Source organism: Rana temporaria, chromosome 9 (assembly GCF_905171775.1).
Source record: "Rana temporaria chromosome 9, aRanTem1.1, whole genome shotgun sequence".
NCBI lineage: Eukaryota > Metazoa > Chordata > Amphibia > Anura > Ranidae > Rana > Rana temporaria.
Window position 1 is genome coordinate 116,770,556 of NC_053497.1, and position 14,054 is coordinate 116,784,609.

General features: G+C 42.1%; 1 protein-coding gene and 1 pseudogene across 5 annotated transcripts in view; both read left to right on the forward strand.

Moving 5' to 3' along the window:
- Positions 1-14,054, forward strand: part of RALGPS1 (Ral GEF with PH domain and SH3 binding motif 1) — a 765,778-nt gene that overhangs the window by 496,897 nt on the left and 254,827 nt on the right. The window lies entirely within an intron of this gene.
- On the forward strand, positions 160-288 carry LOC120914690 (annotated as a pseudogene).

Here is a 14,054-nt window from a genome sequence, read left to right on the forward strand (position 1 = left end):
TGCTGTTGTATTGTTATGGGTACCTTACGGCTGCATCCATCCCATAGGAGGGAAAGGAGGTATTTTCCCAGGGCTCTGATTGTGCCTTCTAAGTTATGTCATTGATTTCAATGTGTCGCCGAGACCACCAAATGTACTTGCGTAGGCAATGCGTAATTGGTCCCTTCTCGGCCTTTTGGCTAAGATCAAGTGTAGTATCTGTTCTTATCAGTTGCCAGTAGGTGGTGCTATGCTATCCGTCCTGAGTACACGACGAGGTGGAAAGGGATGGCGGTTGGCAGACGCTAAGCCTGCTGGCGTGGAGGTGGAAGCCTTCTGATTTGGACAGACAGGCATGAGGTCGAAGCTGGAGGGCTGGGCCTCTGGCCTGGATTTGGTGATTCCTGCCCCAGTCAGTTTGGGAGAGAACCCTTGCTCCTCTTTTAGTCGGGAGGAGCAGTTAGTATTTCCCGAACGTGATTAGGTGGGAGGGATGGGGGTTGTGGGAGTAGCCTGCTGAGATGGGCTCTCCCCGATCTCTTTGAACTCCTACCTTCCTGGCTGGGAAGGGTGCTGCTGGCTAGGGTCCGTTAAAAAGCCTGTGGAGATAGTGCCTCTGGAGTGGCAGTCCAGGGGTGCCATACATTGCACAAGTGTTTGAGGGGCACTTACCGTATGGCACTTTGGTCACGATCTCCACAACACACCTTTTAACACCTGCCTCTAGGGCCGAGCCTTTTGGCTAGGACCAGGGGAATTTTTGTTTCCTGGCCGGAAGGTCGGCCATCGTATTGCACGATGATCACTTTCCACTCACCTCTCCCACCTTCCTTCTCCCCCACTGTCTTTTTTATTTTACCCCCTTGTTTGTCACTTTTGTCTCTTTCTGTTGGTGCACTTTTTGTACATTTTTGTGTGTGATGAGTAGGGTGCTGGTCCTCGGGCCTGCTCTGAAAGTCTTGGGAGTGGGCGGACATGGCCTTCTGGCTTAGTTCGCCTGCTCTCATGGGGTCTCCCTCCGGGGGAGCCTCACCGAGAAGGGTTCTGTTTCGGCAGACCCTCCAAGGAAGTTGGGTCCGTGTCGGCTTTGGCTGCATGGACCACAGATTACTCTAGTCCCTGCCAGGAGCCTAACGCCCCGGGGGATCAGGGTTGGGTCCTTTTTCGGAGGACCATTTGATGTTGCACCCGTCAGTTTTTTGTGTATCACTCTTTGTGTGTGCACATTTTTTCCTGCACCGGGTGAAGTTTTTTGGGTTGTGTTATGCACGCCACAGGCTTTTCAATAGAAAAAAATGCATTTAATTTTATATCCGAGACACTTTACGGTAAACCGTTCTTGCCAAAATACAGAGATTGCCATTGCTTCTGAATGTGCTAGTTACATAGCTACTCTGCTTATTCAAAGATTTCAGCACTTTCTGAGTCCTTGTCCCAAAACGAGTATGCAGATCAGGAAAGTCGCAGAAATATCAGAACTTCTAATTTGCAAACTTGTTCTTGGATAGCAACACAAAATATTGAAGAGGGTTAACGTGACTGCCAAGCATCAAGCATTAGCACAATTAGGAGTAAGCAGTGGCAATCACCATTTTTCTCTTAGGACAGGTTTTCTTTAACTTGATGGTTTCTCTGGAAACAATTTAACATAGATTTTTTACGATTCCTTGAGATAAAAAGTGATTTGTATACAGCCTTAGTAGGGATGGTGAAAGTCGGGGGCTTGGAGCGAATGGACGGATGGAAAATGATTTGAATGTGAAAACAGCTGTCCATGAGATCATCACTTGGACGACGTCCTTATGGCTTCAAGTCTTGGGAGAAGGTTTTGTGCACAGTAGCACATTTTACTGGGCAAATACGGAAAATCAAACACTTGCCGTGTTTTCTTTGGCTCCTCTGAGCCCATCATCCATTGCTTGTGATGGTACATCTGACAGTTGGTACCCCCCCAGAAATCGCCACGGCTTCCTACTGGAAAAAGCAGAGCTTGGTTACCTTGGCAGGGGATGGCCCTGCAGCAGCACATCAATCTGGTTTTCCCTTTTTTTTTTATGACTGTAAAAGCAAAGTCTTAAGTGAATCCTTCTCATAATCTGTCTGCCGTCTTGTGTAAAGTCGCTTACTGCGGATTCTGGCTGTAAATCTCGGGGCACTTGGGGTCTCCTTTCGAGGCCTGTCAGCATTTCCTGTCATGTACGCTGAAAATGCACTCAAACTGTTAGCAAAAGGGAATGCCGAAAATGAGCTCCTTTGTGTTAATTTGCTGAGATCTTGTTTTGAAGCACATTCCAGCCAGCCCCACGCAGAGAGCACCTCTGAGAAGAGGCAGCAGCAGCCTGCAAGCATTTTCCTGGCTTACTGTGCCTCCATAGTGCTTTAAAGGGAAAATATAGGTAGATGAAAACAGCCTAAAGGTACACAATTAGACGTCACAAAAACACGTTGGGCTAGGTTCATATCTATCTGTGTCTGCTGTTGTCTGTTTTCTAACGTGCATTGTAGTGCATTTTTATTGTACAATTGCAAATCGCAGTGCTTGAAAATGCACAGAAAATGTGACATGCCTCTTTCTTTTTTAACACTGCAATGCAACATAGTGCACAAATGTGAATGGCCTCATTGGTTTCAATGTATTTTTTGACAAATGCATTTTTGTGTATTCCAAAATGGTCATAAAAATGCAGACCACATCAACCTCACTGGAAATGGTGTCCAATTCGGTCACAATTCAAAGACATGCAGATTGCCTTATGTCCTATTGCTTTAGTTTATAGCAACACAGCACTGAAAAGAAAATGGGACATGTTGCATTTTTGTGTAGCGCATTCCAGCGCATAGTGCTACTGCACATAGAGTTGGCTAGAGTGTACAGTTAGTGAAAGGGAAAAAAGGCAAGCCCTGTGATGCTTTTTAACACCAGCGTGTGCATTATAATGTAGATGTAGGGAAAGCCCCACTCTGCAGTTTGCTTTCTAGCAAGTAGAGCAGAGAGCAGCACAGTGGTGACATTACTAAATCTCACTCCAAATCTATTGAGACTTGCAGTCAGAAGCAACAGCACCTTTAGATGATTTTACACTGTAGATATACAGCCATGAGGCGGTAGGTGCATAAAACTATACTGTTTTTTTTTTGTTTGTTTTTTTGGGAGGACCTCATGACAGCATTTTAAAGTGGTTGCCCAGTCCCCTGTAAACAAATTAAAAGTCAGCAGCTACAAAAACTGTAGCTGCTGACTTTTTGAAAATAGCCACTCACCTGTCCCATGATCGAACGTGTGCTCACCCCAGCCGGTTTCTCTTGCTGACTTCTTTCCTAAGCGCAGGGATTTTAACTGTGGGCACCCAGCTGTGACAGGTTGCGCTTCCACTGCGGGGTGGAGGGAGGGGAGAACTTTTGCTTCTGATCGCCTATGCAGTGGAAGTGGTAGTGGGTACCTGTCAAAATTGGGTACTGGCTCTTCAAAAGTGCTAATCCCCTAGAGGAGAGGGAGATGAGTCCCAAAAGCGTAACGTCCCCTTTTGGGTGGAGCTCTGCTTTAACTTAAACATTAAAACAGGGTAAAAGACTAGCACTCGTATTGAGGAAGAAAGCCTGGAAATGTATAGTGTGCTAGACCCAACTGAATATAAAAGGCACTGTGGGTTAAAAAAGTTAAAAACAAAATCAAAACAAGAACTGCTGTCTCTAATATGAGGTAAAACCAATAGTGTTTCTCAGTGGAGGGAACAATGTCCATGGATATCACAGTCCTATAAGTCTTAAAAGGCAGAGAGGTCCATGACCCAGCACTATAGGCAGCCAGTGTATAGGAGCTAGAAGCAGTCTCTGTGATGCACACAAAGAAAAGAAAAAACAGAGCCTCTAAGTGCAGTATTAAAGCGGTTGTAAACCGCATAAACTTTTTTTTTTTTTTTTTTTTAAACCTGCAAGGCAAAAGGCATAGTCGGCTAGTATGCACCGCATAATAGCCGATTATGAAATACTTACCTCGGAACGAGGTGACCACCACTTACCTGGTCCACGCCGAGCAGGATGTCATCTTGCTCCGGCGTGTCTTCCGGGTATCGCCGCTCCAGCGCTGTGATTGGCTGGAGCGGCGATGACGTCACTCCCACGCGCGGGAGATTTAAAATCAGCAGGGTCCGGCGGATGCCGGTCCTTTCGCCGTGGATTCCCCCCTGCGCATGCGCCGCCCGCATTGCGAGGGGAATATCTCCTAAACCGTGCAGGTTTAGGAGATATTCTCCTTACCTACAGGTAAGCCTTGTTATAGGCTTACCTGTAGGTAAAAGTCAAAATAGTGGGTTTACAACCACTTTAAGGAGTTCCTAATACTGCACTTAGAGGCGCTGTTTTTTCTTTCATTAACCCACTCATGAGCAGAGGGATTGGAGTTTGAATGCCCAGACCAACTTTAGCATTGTCAGTTATTTTTTATAATGGCTCTACAAAGATTTGCCTGCCAAAATAATTTTGACATTGTTTTTAAGAATAAAAAGGGTTTACTTACACTTTAAGTCCACAGGGGTGTTGTCTATGCAAAAATGCATTTAAAAAGTAGTGCTCAAGTGTGGGAATGAAAATTCATTATTTCCTAGTTCACATTATGGCCTAGTGTAAACATGTCGAAGCCCTGGTTCACATTGATGCGATTTGACATGTCAAATCGCATGCCAAATTGGTGGCTATTGCCCGCAATGGAATCGTCTGAATCGGTGTGATGCCAACTTTGCGGCTCTGCACCAATTCCAAAAAGTAGTTTCTGTACTAGTGTTGGCTATTTAAGGTGCGATTTCAATAAACATCTGTGCAGGAAATCGCACATATGTCTCTGAAATAGTCGCACTGACATGTGAGAATTAAATTGTGCGAGTTCAGCTGAACTTGCACAATTTCAATCCCACATCAATGTGAACCAGGGCTCAACACGCATTAACACTAGCCGCATTTAGCTCTAAATCGCTAATTTCAATGGCCAGAATAATCTATTATTCTGTCCAATTAAATTAATTTATACCCAAGCACTTGAAGTGCTAAAGCGTTCCAAGTTTACAAGCGTCAAGCGTTTTTTCTGCCAAAGCGCCGCTGCCAGGAAGAAAAGCATCTAGAACAGATGGCCAAAGTGTTTAGTGTGCATGAGGCCTAAACATATTTAAAATAAAGATAAAATAGCTAGATCATGATTTGAGTCAGTGTCAGGGTTAGGGTCAGTATATTTTAGGTAAGATTTAAAAAATAAATAAAGCATTTTACAATGCAATTTCTAGCAGTGTCTTTGTGTTTTATGGAGGACAATAAAATGCAAAAAGCACACCGTTGTTGGTAGTCCTACTACAGGTACAAACAACAAATAATATACACATACAGTGGGGCAAAAAAGTATTTAGTCAGCCACCAATTGTGCAAGTTCTCCCACTTAAACAGATGAGAGAGGCCTGTAATTGTCATCATAGGTATACCTCAACTATGAGAGACAAAATGTGGAAACAAATCCAAACAATCACATCTGATTAATTTGGAAAGCATTTATTTGCAAATTATTTTGTGCAAGCGTGACTTGAGTGTAGACTCGACGCATTTCATGGCGTTTACAGCCAATCATCAGAAGTAGGATGCATACATTTTGGCTACAAAGTGGAATAAGTAAATGAATAGGTAAATAGTCTCAGATGATATGCCATGCTTTCTAAAAGAGAGCAGGAACCAGTGATGTATACGTTACCTATGGCATAGCTTGTGTGTGTATAGCCCAGCAATCCCTGCAGTGAAGAAGGATGGTGGCCCTGAGTGAGCGGTCTCCCCCGGGGTTGAGGCAGGGACAACCCCCCCCCCCCCAACACCCAAAAGAAATCGGAGAGGGGGTGAAACGGCAGCCATAAAATGGGCCGGACAGCCACAGCACAATGCCAATGTGATTTTGCAACCACTGGTGCAGCTATACATATCATGTAAAATATAGACATATTCACTGTGGGCACACACAGTTGCTTCAATCACCATCCTTCACCTCTCACTTTTTGCTTAGTCGAATTCTTCAGTTATTTTGAATCACATTTTTATTTCACTTTTTTTCATAGAACCTAACTTGTAGCAGAAAAGAAGACAGGAGGTACATTAACTGTATTTTTTGTGGGGCAGAGTGAAGTTCCTTTTTAACCTAACACTAACCTTAACCTAGTAAAAACTACATATTCGGTGCAAAATTATTGATTTTAAAAGCTCCCTCTCTAGTAAGATTCATGCATCCAGGTCTCCACGTCGAAATGCAGTCATTCAGCAAAAAAAATAAAATAAATAAGCCCTTCAACCATGGCAGCCTTTTTTTAAATGGTGAAATGATTCTGACCTTCAAATGTGAGCAGGGACTAATCATCCTGCTTCACATTTGTGTACCCTGGCACCCAAAGCTCCAGCTACTGAGAACTGAAGAGACTGTGTGCTCACAGGTCTTGCAAATTGCAGTTGACCTTTTGTGCTCCTCCCTGACCCTCTCATTCCACCTCAGCTCACAGACATAGCCAGGTGGACTCCGGATGGGTACCATTTTCATTTATACTCTTCAAAACTCAAAAGATACTTGGCACAGAATTCGAAGGCAGGTAACATTATTTTTTTCTTTCCCAATTTAGATTGACAGGTATTCTTTAAAATCCCTAATTGCTTGCACCAGCCTTATATACTGCCTTGTTTTTAGACCAAAAGGAAATGTCTTTTATTTTCCTTGAGATACAGAAATAAAAACGGCACATAATTATTCCCTTGACCAGTTTCTGAGAGTTCCCTTGGCTGTAAGGCAAATGGCTCAATATGAATCACAACTGCAGCCGTCGCCGTAGGAAGCCCAACATTTATTAACACAAGACATGCAGTCTCTGAGTTTGTGCAGAACACAACCAGAACAGTTGCTAAAAAGCTCCAGAACCAAAAGACAACATTAATGTTGCCTCCAATCCAGAGGGGCTAAATTAACCGTAGAATGTTCATAAGTTACAGTTATTGAGACAGTTTGGAAAACAGGCAATGAGTAATATTTTAGGTCATTGGGAAAATACAGAAGTATTTAGGAAGTTCAGCAAGTTATGAAACCACTTTGGGCTTCTGCACCTGTTCTCTTGCCAAGGCACAATTCAACCCTTGGTTCACATGGTTGGTTACATTACTCACTGCTCATTTTTTGACAGAAGAAAAACACGCACTGCAGCTGCCGATATGGGCTTGAATGAACCACTTGATATCTGTGAGGCAAAGGTGTCAAATTTTACAGGATTTGGGTTATCGTGAAGTAAGGCGGCTGTAACTGAACCACCTCCAGTGTTTCTGCTGCATTTAAATAGACCAACAGTTCAAGCGGAGCTGTGGTCACTTCTGACCAGTATGCACACAGGTGTATTTACCCATACAGTGTAAACGTTTCGCATATTTCAGTGCTTGGGAGGCACAGCAGCCTGTCAAACTTAATGACAGGCTGAAATGCACTTCAACTGCACACAGCTGCATGCACACCTGAACAGCTTTCGCTTAGTCATATGTGTGCATGGGCGTATTCCACGCATTCGGGAGAATATTTAGGAACCTTTTACACCAGCATTCATACAGTGTTATGCATGGTTTTGATATAGATTTTTTTGGTGAAGATGCAGTTATGCCAAAAAATGCATAAATATGCTTGTGTGTGAATTGATCTACCTGACACGCAAAACATTCTTTGAATTGCATGGTATTGCAGTGCTGTTATGTAGACAGGTTCTATGGGCACTCTCAAATACCAGGAAGTGCACTGCTATTATTTAGGAGGAATTAAAAATCAAGTTATTTTTAGAGTACTGCTTGGGCACAATTAACATTTCTAAATGTTCCCTATAACATAGCAGATCTTCACGTTTAGGTCTTTTAGGTCTTGTTCACATAGGCTTGCTACAGCGTACACCAGTGCGAAGGTCGTGTTTGCCCATGAGTGTGGGTGCAGACATTGTGGGGCAGATCCACAAAGATCTGCCCCGGCGCATCGTATCTGAGATACGCTACGCTGCCGTACCTTATCTGGCTTTGGTTCGAATCCATAAAGATTTTGCGCCGTAAGTTACAGCGGCGTAGTGTATCTCAAGCGGCGTAATGGCACGGAATTCAAGTTGGGCAGGTAGAGGGCGTGTTTCATTTAAACGAATCGCGTCCCCGCGCCGAACGAACTGCGCATGCGCCGTCCCTAAATTTTCCGCCGTGCATTGCGCAAAATGACGTCGCAAGGACGTCATTGTTTAGACTTGGACGTAAATTACGTCCATCTCGCGATTCACAGATGACTTACGCAAACAAAAAAAAATTCAAATTAAACGCGGGATTGAAGGCCATACTTAACATAGCAAGTCTAACTATATGCCACGAAACAGCAGCTTTAACTATACGCCGGAAAAAGCCGACTAGAGACGACGTAAAAGAATGCGACGGCCGGTCGTACGTTCGTGGATCGTCGGAAATAGCTAATTTGCATACTCAACGCGGAAAACGACAGGAACGCCACCCAGCGGACGCCGAAGAATTGCATCTTAGATCCGAAGGCGTACGAAGACGTACGCCTGTCGGATCTAACCCAGATGCCGTCGTATCTTGTTTTGAGGATTCAAAACAAAGATACGACGCGGGAAATTTGAAAATACGCCAGCGTATCAGTAGATACGCCGGCATACTCGCTTTGTGGATCTGCCCCTGTGTGTTTAGGGCTGTGCACCCACACAGCTGTCAAATTACAAGCATTGGCTGTGTCCTGGCAGCTGCTGTGTCCCAATTCACATGAAGTGCCCCAGGACGAAGTCAGTTTTGACGAAACGACGTAGGGAGAAGCAGAGTGCTGACGTCACAACTACACAAAAAAGTCCCGACGTGAACGGGCTGTGTTAGCCGGCCGGCTATACAATTTTCACATGCGATTTTTTTATCTTCGCACTGTAAATTGTGTGTAATTGTAACCAATTTTTATATTAAATGTTTACTGGATTACGCTATGTTGGCCTTTTTTTCTTTCCTCACCTGGCTGTGATCATATATTACTGCTTGTGAGTGGCTGGGGATCGATTTATTGCTGAAGAAAAAGACATCCAGTCGCATAGACCCCCTGGCTGGGTTATAGGCCATACACCAACAGAAGATCTCTAGTTAGGATCTTCATCTTCGGTAAGAGGCAGTTATTTAGAAGGTGGAGGATCTCTTTCCTATTGCATCACTTTTCCTTGGTTTTCTCTGGTTTGATGTCACCAACTTACCTATAGGAGGGACTGTACACCTTAAGCTTTTTTGACTATCATCCGATGTTTTTCTTGGAAAAAATAGATCATTCACCTGTTCACTTTTTTTGGGACTCTTCAGATTGTATTGCAGATAGGACAACCTATCTGTGTTGTGACACCATAAATACTGATAATATATGTATTCACTTGCTAATTTTTTATGTATATTGGTCCTCTTGGATATTTTTACATCCATTGCGAAGCTTGTTTTTTATACATGAATGGGACTGCCTACACAGAACACCTGTGCATCCACATGTAGGCAAGCATGGTACTTGCATGGGTGCACACTGTAGTACATCCTTGTGAGTGAGGCCTAAAGTCCGAGAAACCAACAGATGTATGATGCCATGATGGAGTAGGAACTTTTCCTGCTTTGCTCGCTAAAAGAGCAAGCACACAGTCTGTGAAAGTGTTAGGTACTAGTTTTTCCTCTACAGGAAAGGCAGTAAAAGGTATAACTGTCTTGTATTTGTGTGATCTGAGTGTTGCTTTTTATATATATTTTTTTATTTTTTTAATTGTGCCAAATATTTCTTGGTTAGTGCTTTGCTTGTTTTATGCCAAAAAACTGGAAAGTTATATGTGACTTTGTGATCCATTTGGGATTGGCATTCACTTGAAACCTAGATTGCAACTAGCATCTGCAAAGCCGTTATTGTCTTGTTCCTACCGCTGCCTTCTCTTATTTGATGCCTTTTGGACCTTGGAAATACGAGATTTATTCTGGGTCCTGAGAAACTGGCTCTGCAGGTAAATCGTTTTGTGTGCAGAATTTTCATTCTACTGTAACTTTTGTTGAAATCGCAAAGCTATTAAAGATATAAAATGGTGACTTTGATTTCAAGAAAATAGAATCAAAATGTGATTTAAAAATGTGATTTATTTGAAGTTGCCAAAGGTTTCTCCTGATTCAATACCATTTTAAGTCCGTTGCAACTGCAGGAAATAGCAAAACATCAAACATTCACTTATCTACTTTTGATCTAAATAAAAACTGATTGCGTTAAAATTGTGTGATACAAATACAGTATTGACTTCACAAAGCACACATTCTGGTGGTTGATCAAACTTGTAGATGGTATATTGCTTAGTTTCTGGCAATTACTTTTGATTGCATTTGTGGTTGAAATTTACTAAAAACTGGCGCATGCATGGCCAGCAATATTAACCTAGGGACAAGATCTTGGAAGGAGGAATGCTTGCTCTGTATTTTCATAGGGAAGGTGGTAGACTATAATCTCCAAAAACAGTCCAGTGCTAGATCCAGGGATTTTCTCTTTCACAATGCTTCAATGTGCAATCCCTCCTTGGAGTGCAACCCTCCTTAGACTGGGAAATCTTCAATAAACTGCAAATACACACAGGAGGGGGACAAACATTCAGAGTCCGTCGAAATGCATCGGCTATCCAGTCACTTTGGTCCTGGGATGGGTTACATCATGTTTGGCTGAAGCACATCAATTTTATGCTTACTGGTTTTTATCCGTTTGTGAGTATCCATTTGCCTTTGTCAATGTAATCAAGTTAAAAAAAAATTAAAATAAGGCTCTCGCGCCTCCAAGTGAATATAGATAAATAAATATAAAGTGTAAAATAAGAGCTGCAGTTCAATCTAAATGTGTATGATGCACAGTGGTGGATGAAGTGTAGAGTGATCAGCGCAAACATAATAATAAATAGAGATAACAAGTGCAATCTAGTGCTAAAAATAACCAGTGAAATTAAGGCAATCTAACAATATGCAATAAAAACAATAGCACAAAATGTCCCAAATGGTGATGATCTGTGATCTTTGTGTATATAAACTAATATTCTTCTGGTTGTCTTCGATAAAGTCTTCAAAAATGTGGACTCACAGAGCGCTTACCTCCTTGTAGATAATAAAAGCCTTGAATAGTAATGAAGTTGTCTATGGTAATTCATGAGGCGATTGCGCCCCTCCTGTGTGGTTTTGTAGCAAAGTAGTGGTGCTTAATCTCCTTTGGGAACAATAATTGTTTTCTATCTGGTTGTCCAGCCTAAATATGTGCAGTACCACCTCCAGCAAGCAACAAGTGTTGTGGGGAAAGTTTGCAGAATGTTTCCTATGTAGGATAGTCGTGTGTACACATCTCACCAGAGCTAAATTTCCAGGGGAGCTCAGTGGGTTGGTCTGCCTGCTGGAAGGTCAATAATGTGATTCTGTCATCTCCTAATAACTGAACCGATGCCACTGAGGTAGTAAAAGCAATCAAGTTGGAGGAGTAATAATTGGAAGCTGTGAGTATTCAGAAGGGAAAAGAGAGGGGCTGGGGATTGCAGTGAAAATCTTTTTTTTTTTTTTTTTTTTTACTTTACCCTTCGCTGGGCAATAAATTTTTGACAAAACAAATAGAGTTCTGCTTTAACCCCCCTGGCGGTATTCCCGAGTCTGACTCGGGGTTAAATTTTTCAGCTACGATCGGTAACCCAGAGTCAGACTCGTGCTCGCCTCGCTGGATCCACAGGCAGTGTTTACTTACCTTGTCCCTGGATCCAGCGATGCCACCGCGCTGTGTGAGCGAGCGGGTCCTCGCTCGATTAACACAGTGCCTCTGTGTGCCGCCGATCTCCGTTCCCTGCGATGTTACGACGCACAGGAGCGGAGAACGGCGCCAAATTCAAAAAGGTGAACAAACACCTTACATACAGTATACTGTAACCTTATAGATTACAGTACTGTATGTAAAAAATACACCCCCCCTTGTCCCTAGTGGTCTGCCCAGTGTCCTACGTGCACTTTTATATAATAAAAACTGTTCTTTCTGCCTGCAAACTGTAGATTAACCATAGCAACCAAAAGTGTCCCTTTATGTCAAAAATGGTTTTAGAGCAGCTAGAAAACAGCGATAATAATTTATAATCACTTGCAGACTTGTGCGATAGCGATTTGTGGGGAAATTCGTCATAAAAAAATAGAAGTAATGACAGCGACAATTCTGCAACTGAGCAAATTTCAGTGATTTTAAGTTGATTACATTATTGAATAATTTTTATTATAATTATATTATTATTTGTTATAATTATTTATTATATTATAATTTATAATTTTGTTTTTAAAAAAAAATCATACCCGGAATGCCTACTAGACTCTTGTTTGGACAGATTTAAGTGAGTTATTCCTAAGAATTACAGGCCTACAGTATAAAATGCCAAATTTCCTTGCAAATAATGGTACTGCTTTCAGCACTTTTTTTTCTGAAATAATCATACCGCCAGGGAGGTTAATTGAAGGTGTTCTCTGCAGTCCACACCACCTAAAAAAAAAATGTGATTGTTTTTATTGCAGGTTTTCAAAGCATAGTACATAACAGAGCCTATCGGACATACCCAGGCTCGCACACACAATACGAAACAAAAGAGAAAAGCAAAGATACTGTGACTAGAACACAAAAAAAAACATCTAAATATTAGTATGCTCATACAACCTAAGCAGGATGAATCACAATTTGAATCATTGAATGATGAGATGCACACTTTCCCGAATCTCAGGCACCCAATGAAATACTCACCTAGTGGAACATAAATGTATAATTCTACTACGTTAACTGTAGTTAATTACGTATCAGATTACTAACTAGTCATCCAGAGAATCTACATTTGTAGATGGGGATTCCACCCATATGTCCCACACTTTGTGAAATTTCTTGGCACAGCCTTGAGACAGGTAAGTGGCCTTGTATAATGGCAGGGCTACATTGATTAACCTTTCCAAAAGTTAATTGATGGTGCAGAAGAGGATTTCCACCGGAGAACAATGGCCTTGCGTGCATAATAATCGAGTAATAACACCAAAAGGGTTCTGACTGCCCAGCGAGAAGCCAGAGGGTCTACAAGTCCTAACAGACACACGTCCACCGAAACTGGGATCTGAATGGTTGTGACCGTTAAAATAAATGTGGTAACACCACCTACATTTAAAGTGGAACTTCATTCTCCAAATCAACATTGACTATTTTTAATCCTTATGCTGCTATAATTAGTAAATAGATAGGAAAGTAGATCATGCTTAATTTAAACTTTTTTTTTTTAATTTCTTCAGTCACTTCCTGGTTCCAATGCCTAGGAAAATTACGTCATACATCCCAGCAGTCTTCAGGAGGGGAGGTTTTTTTTCAGCTAAGCACACCCTTCTGTCTGCATGCCTGAGCTAAGGGCAGATAGATTCCAGGACATAAATGCTACATGAACTGTCTGCCCTTACTCAAAATTGCCACGGCCAGAAATGCCAGGGGGTGTTTTCCAAAGTGATTTCTCAGGGGGAAAAAAAGCTTGGAGACATAGATGAATGCTTTGAATATTAAAAATGATTTAAAAAGTGTTTTTGGTTTGCAGTGCTCAGATACAGTGTAGTTCAGCTTTAAAATCTGACTTTGCCACATTTTGTAATCAAGATGGTCACTACAACAAGATAAGATGGGTGTTAGGAAAGTTGTTACACGTTTCTGTACACGGAGGTGGCTTTTATGTCCTTTGTCGTAGCAGACCATTAGGCAGAGGCATGTCTGCCTGAACAGTGATTTTCCTTATCAGAAGAGGCTACATAACCAATGCAAAGACCAGCTGTAAGAGGCAGGAGCTTTGATCTCTTCAGCTTTGACCTTGTCACAAAAACATTTTAATGTTTCCTTTATTTGTTCTTATTGAATTATGTATCTGTGCAAAAATGTCTTTTTGTTAACAATAAATTACAAAATTGATTGTGTAGCAGACCTGTATGACTAAGCCCCAGTGGGTGGGGCAAAACACGTCAAGAAGCATAATCAG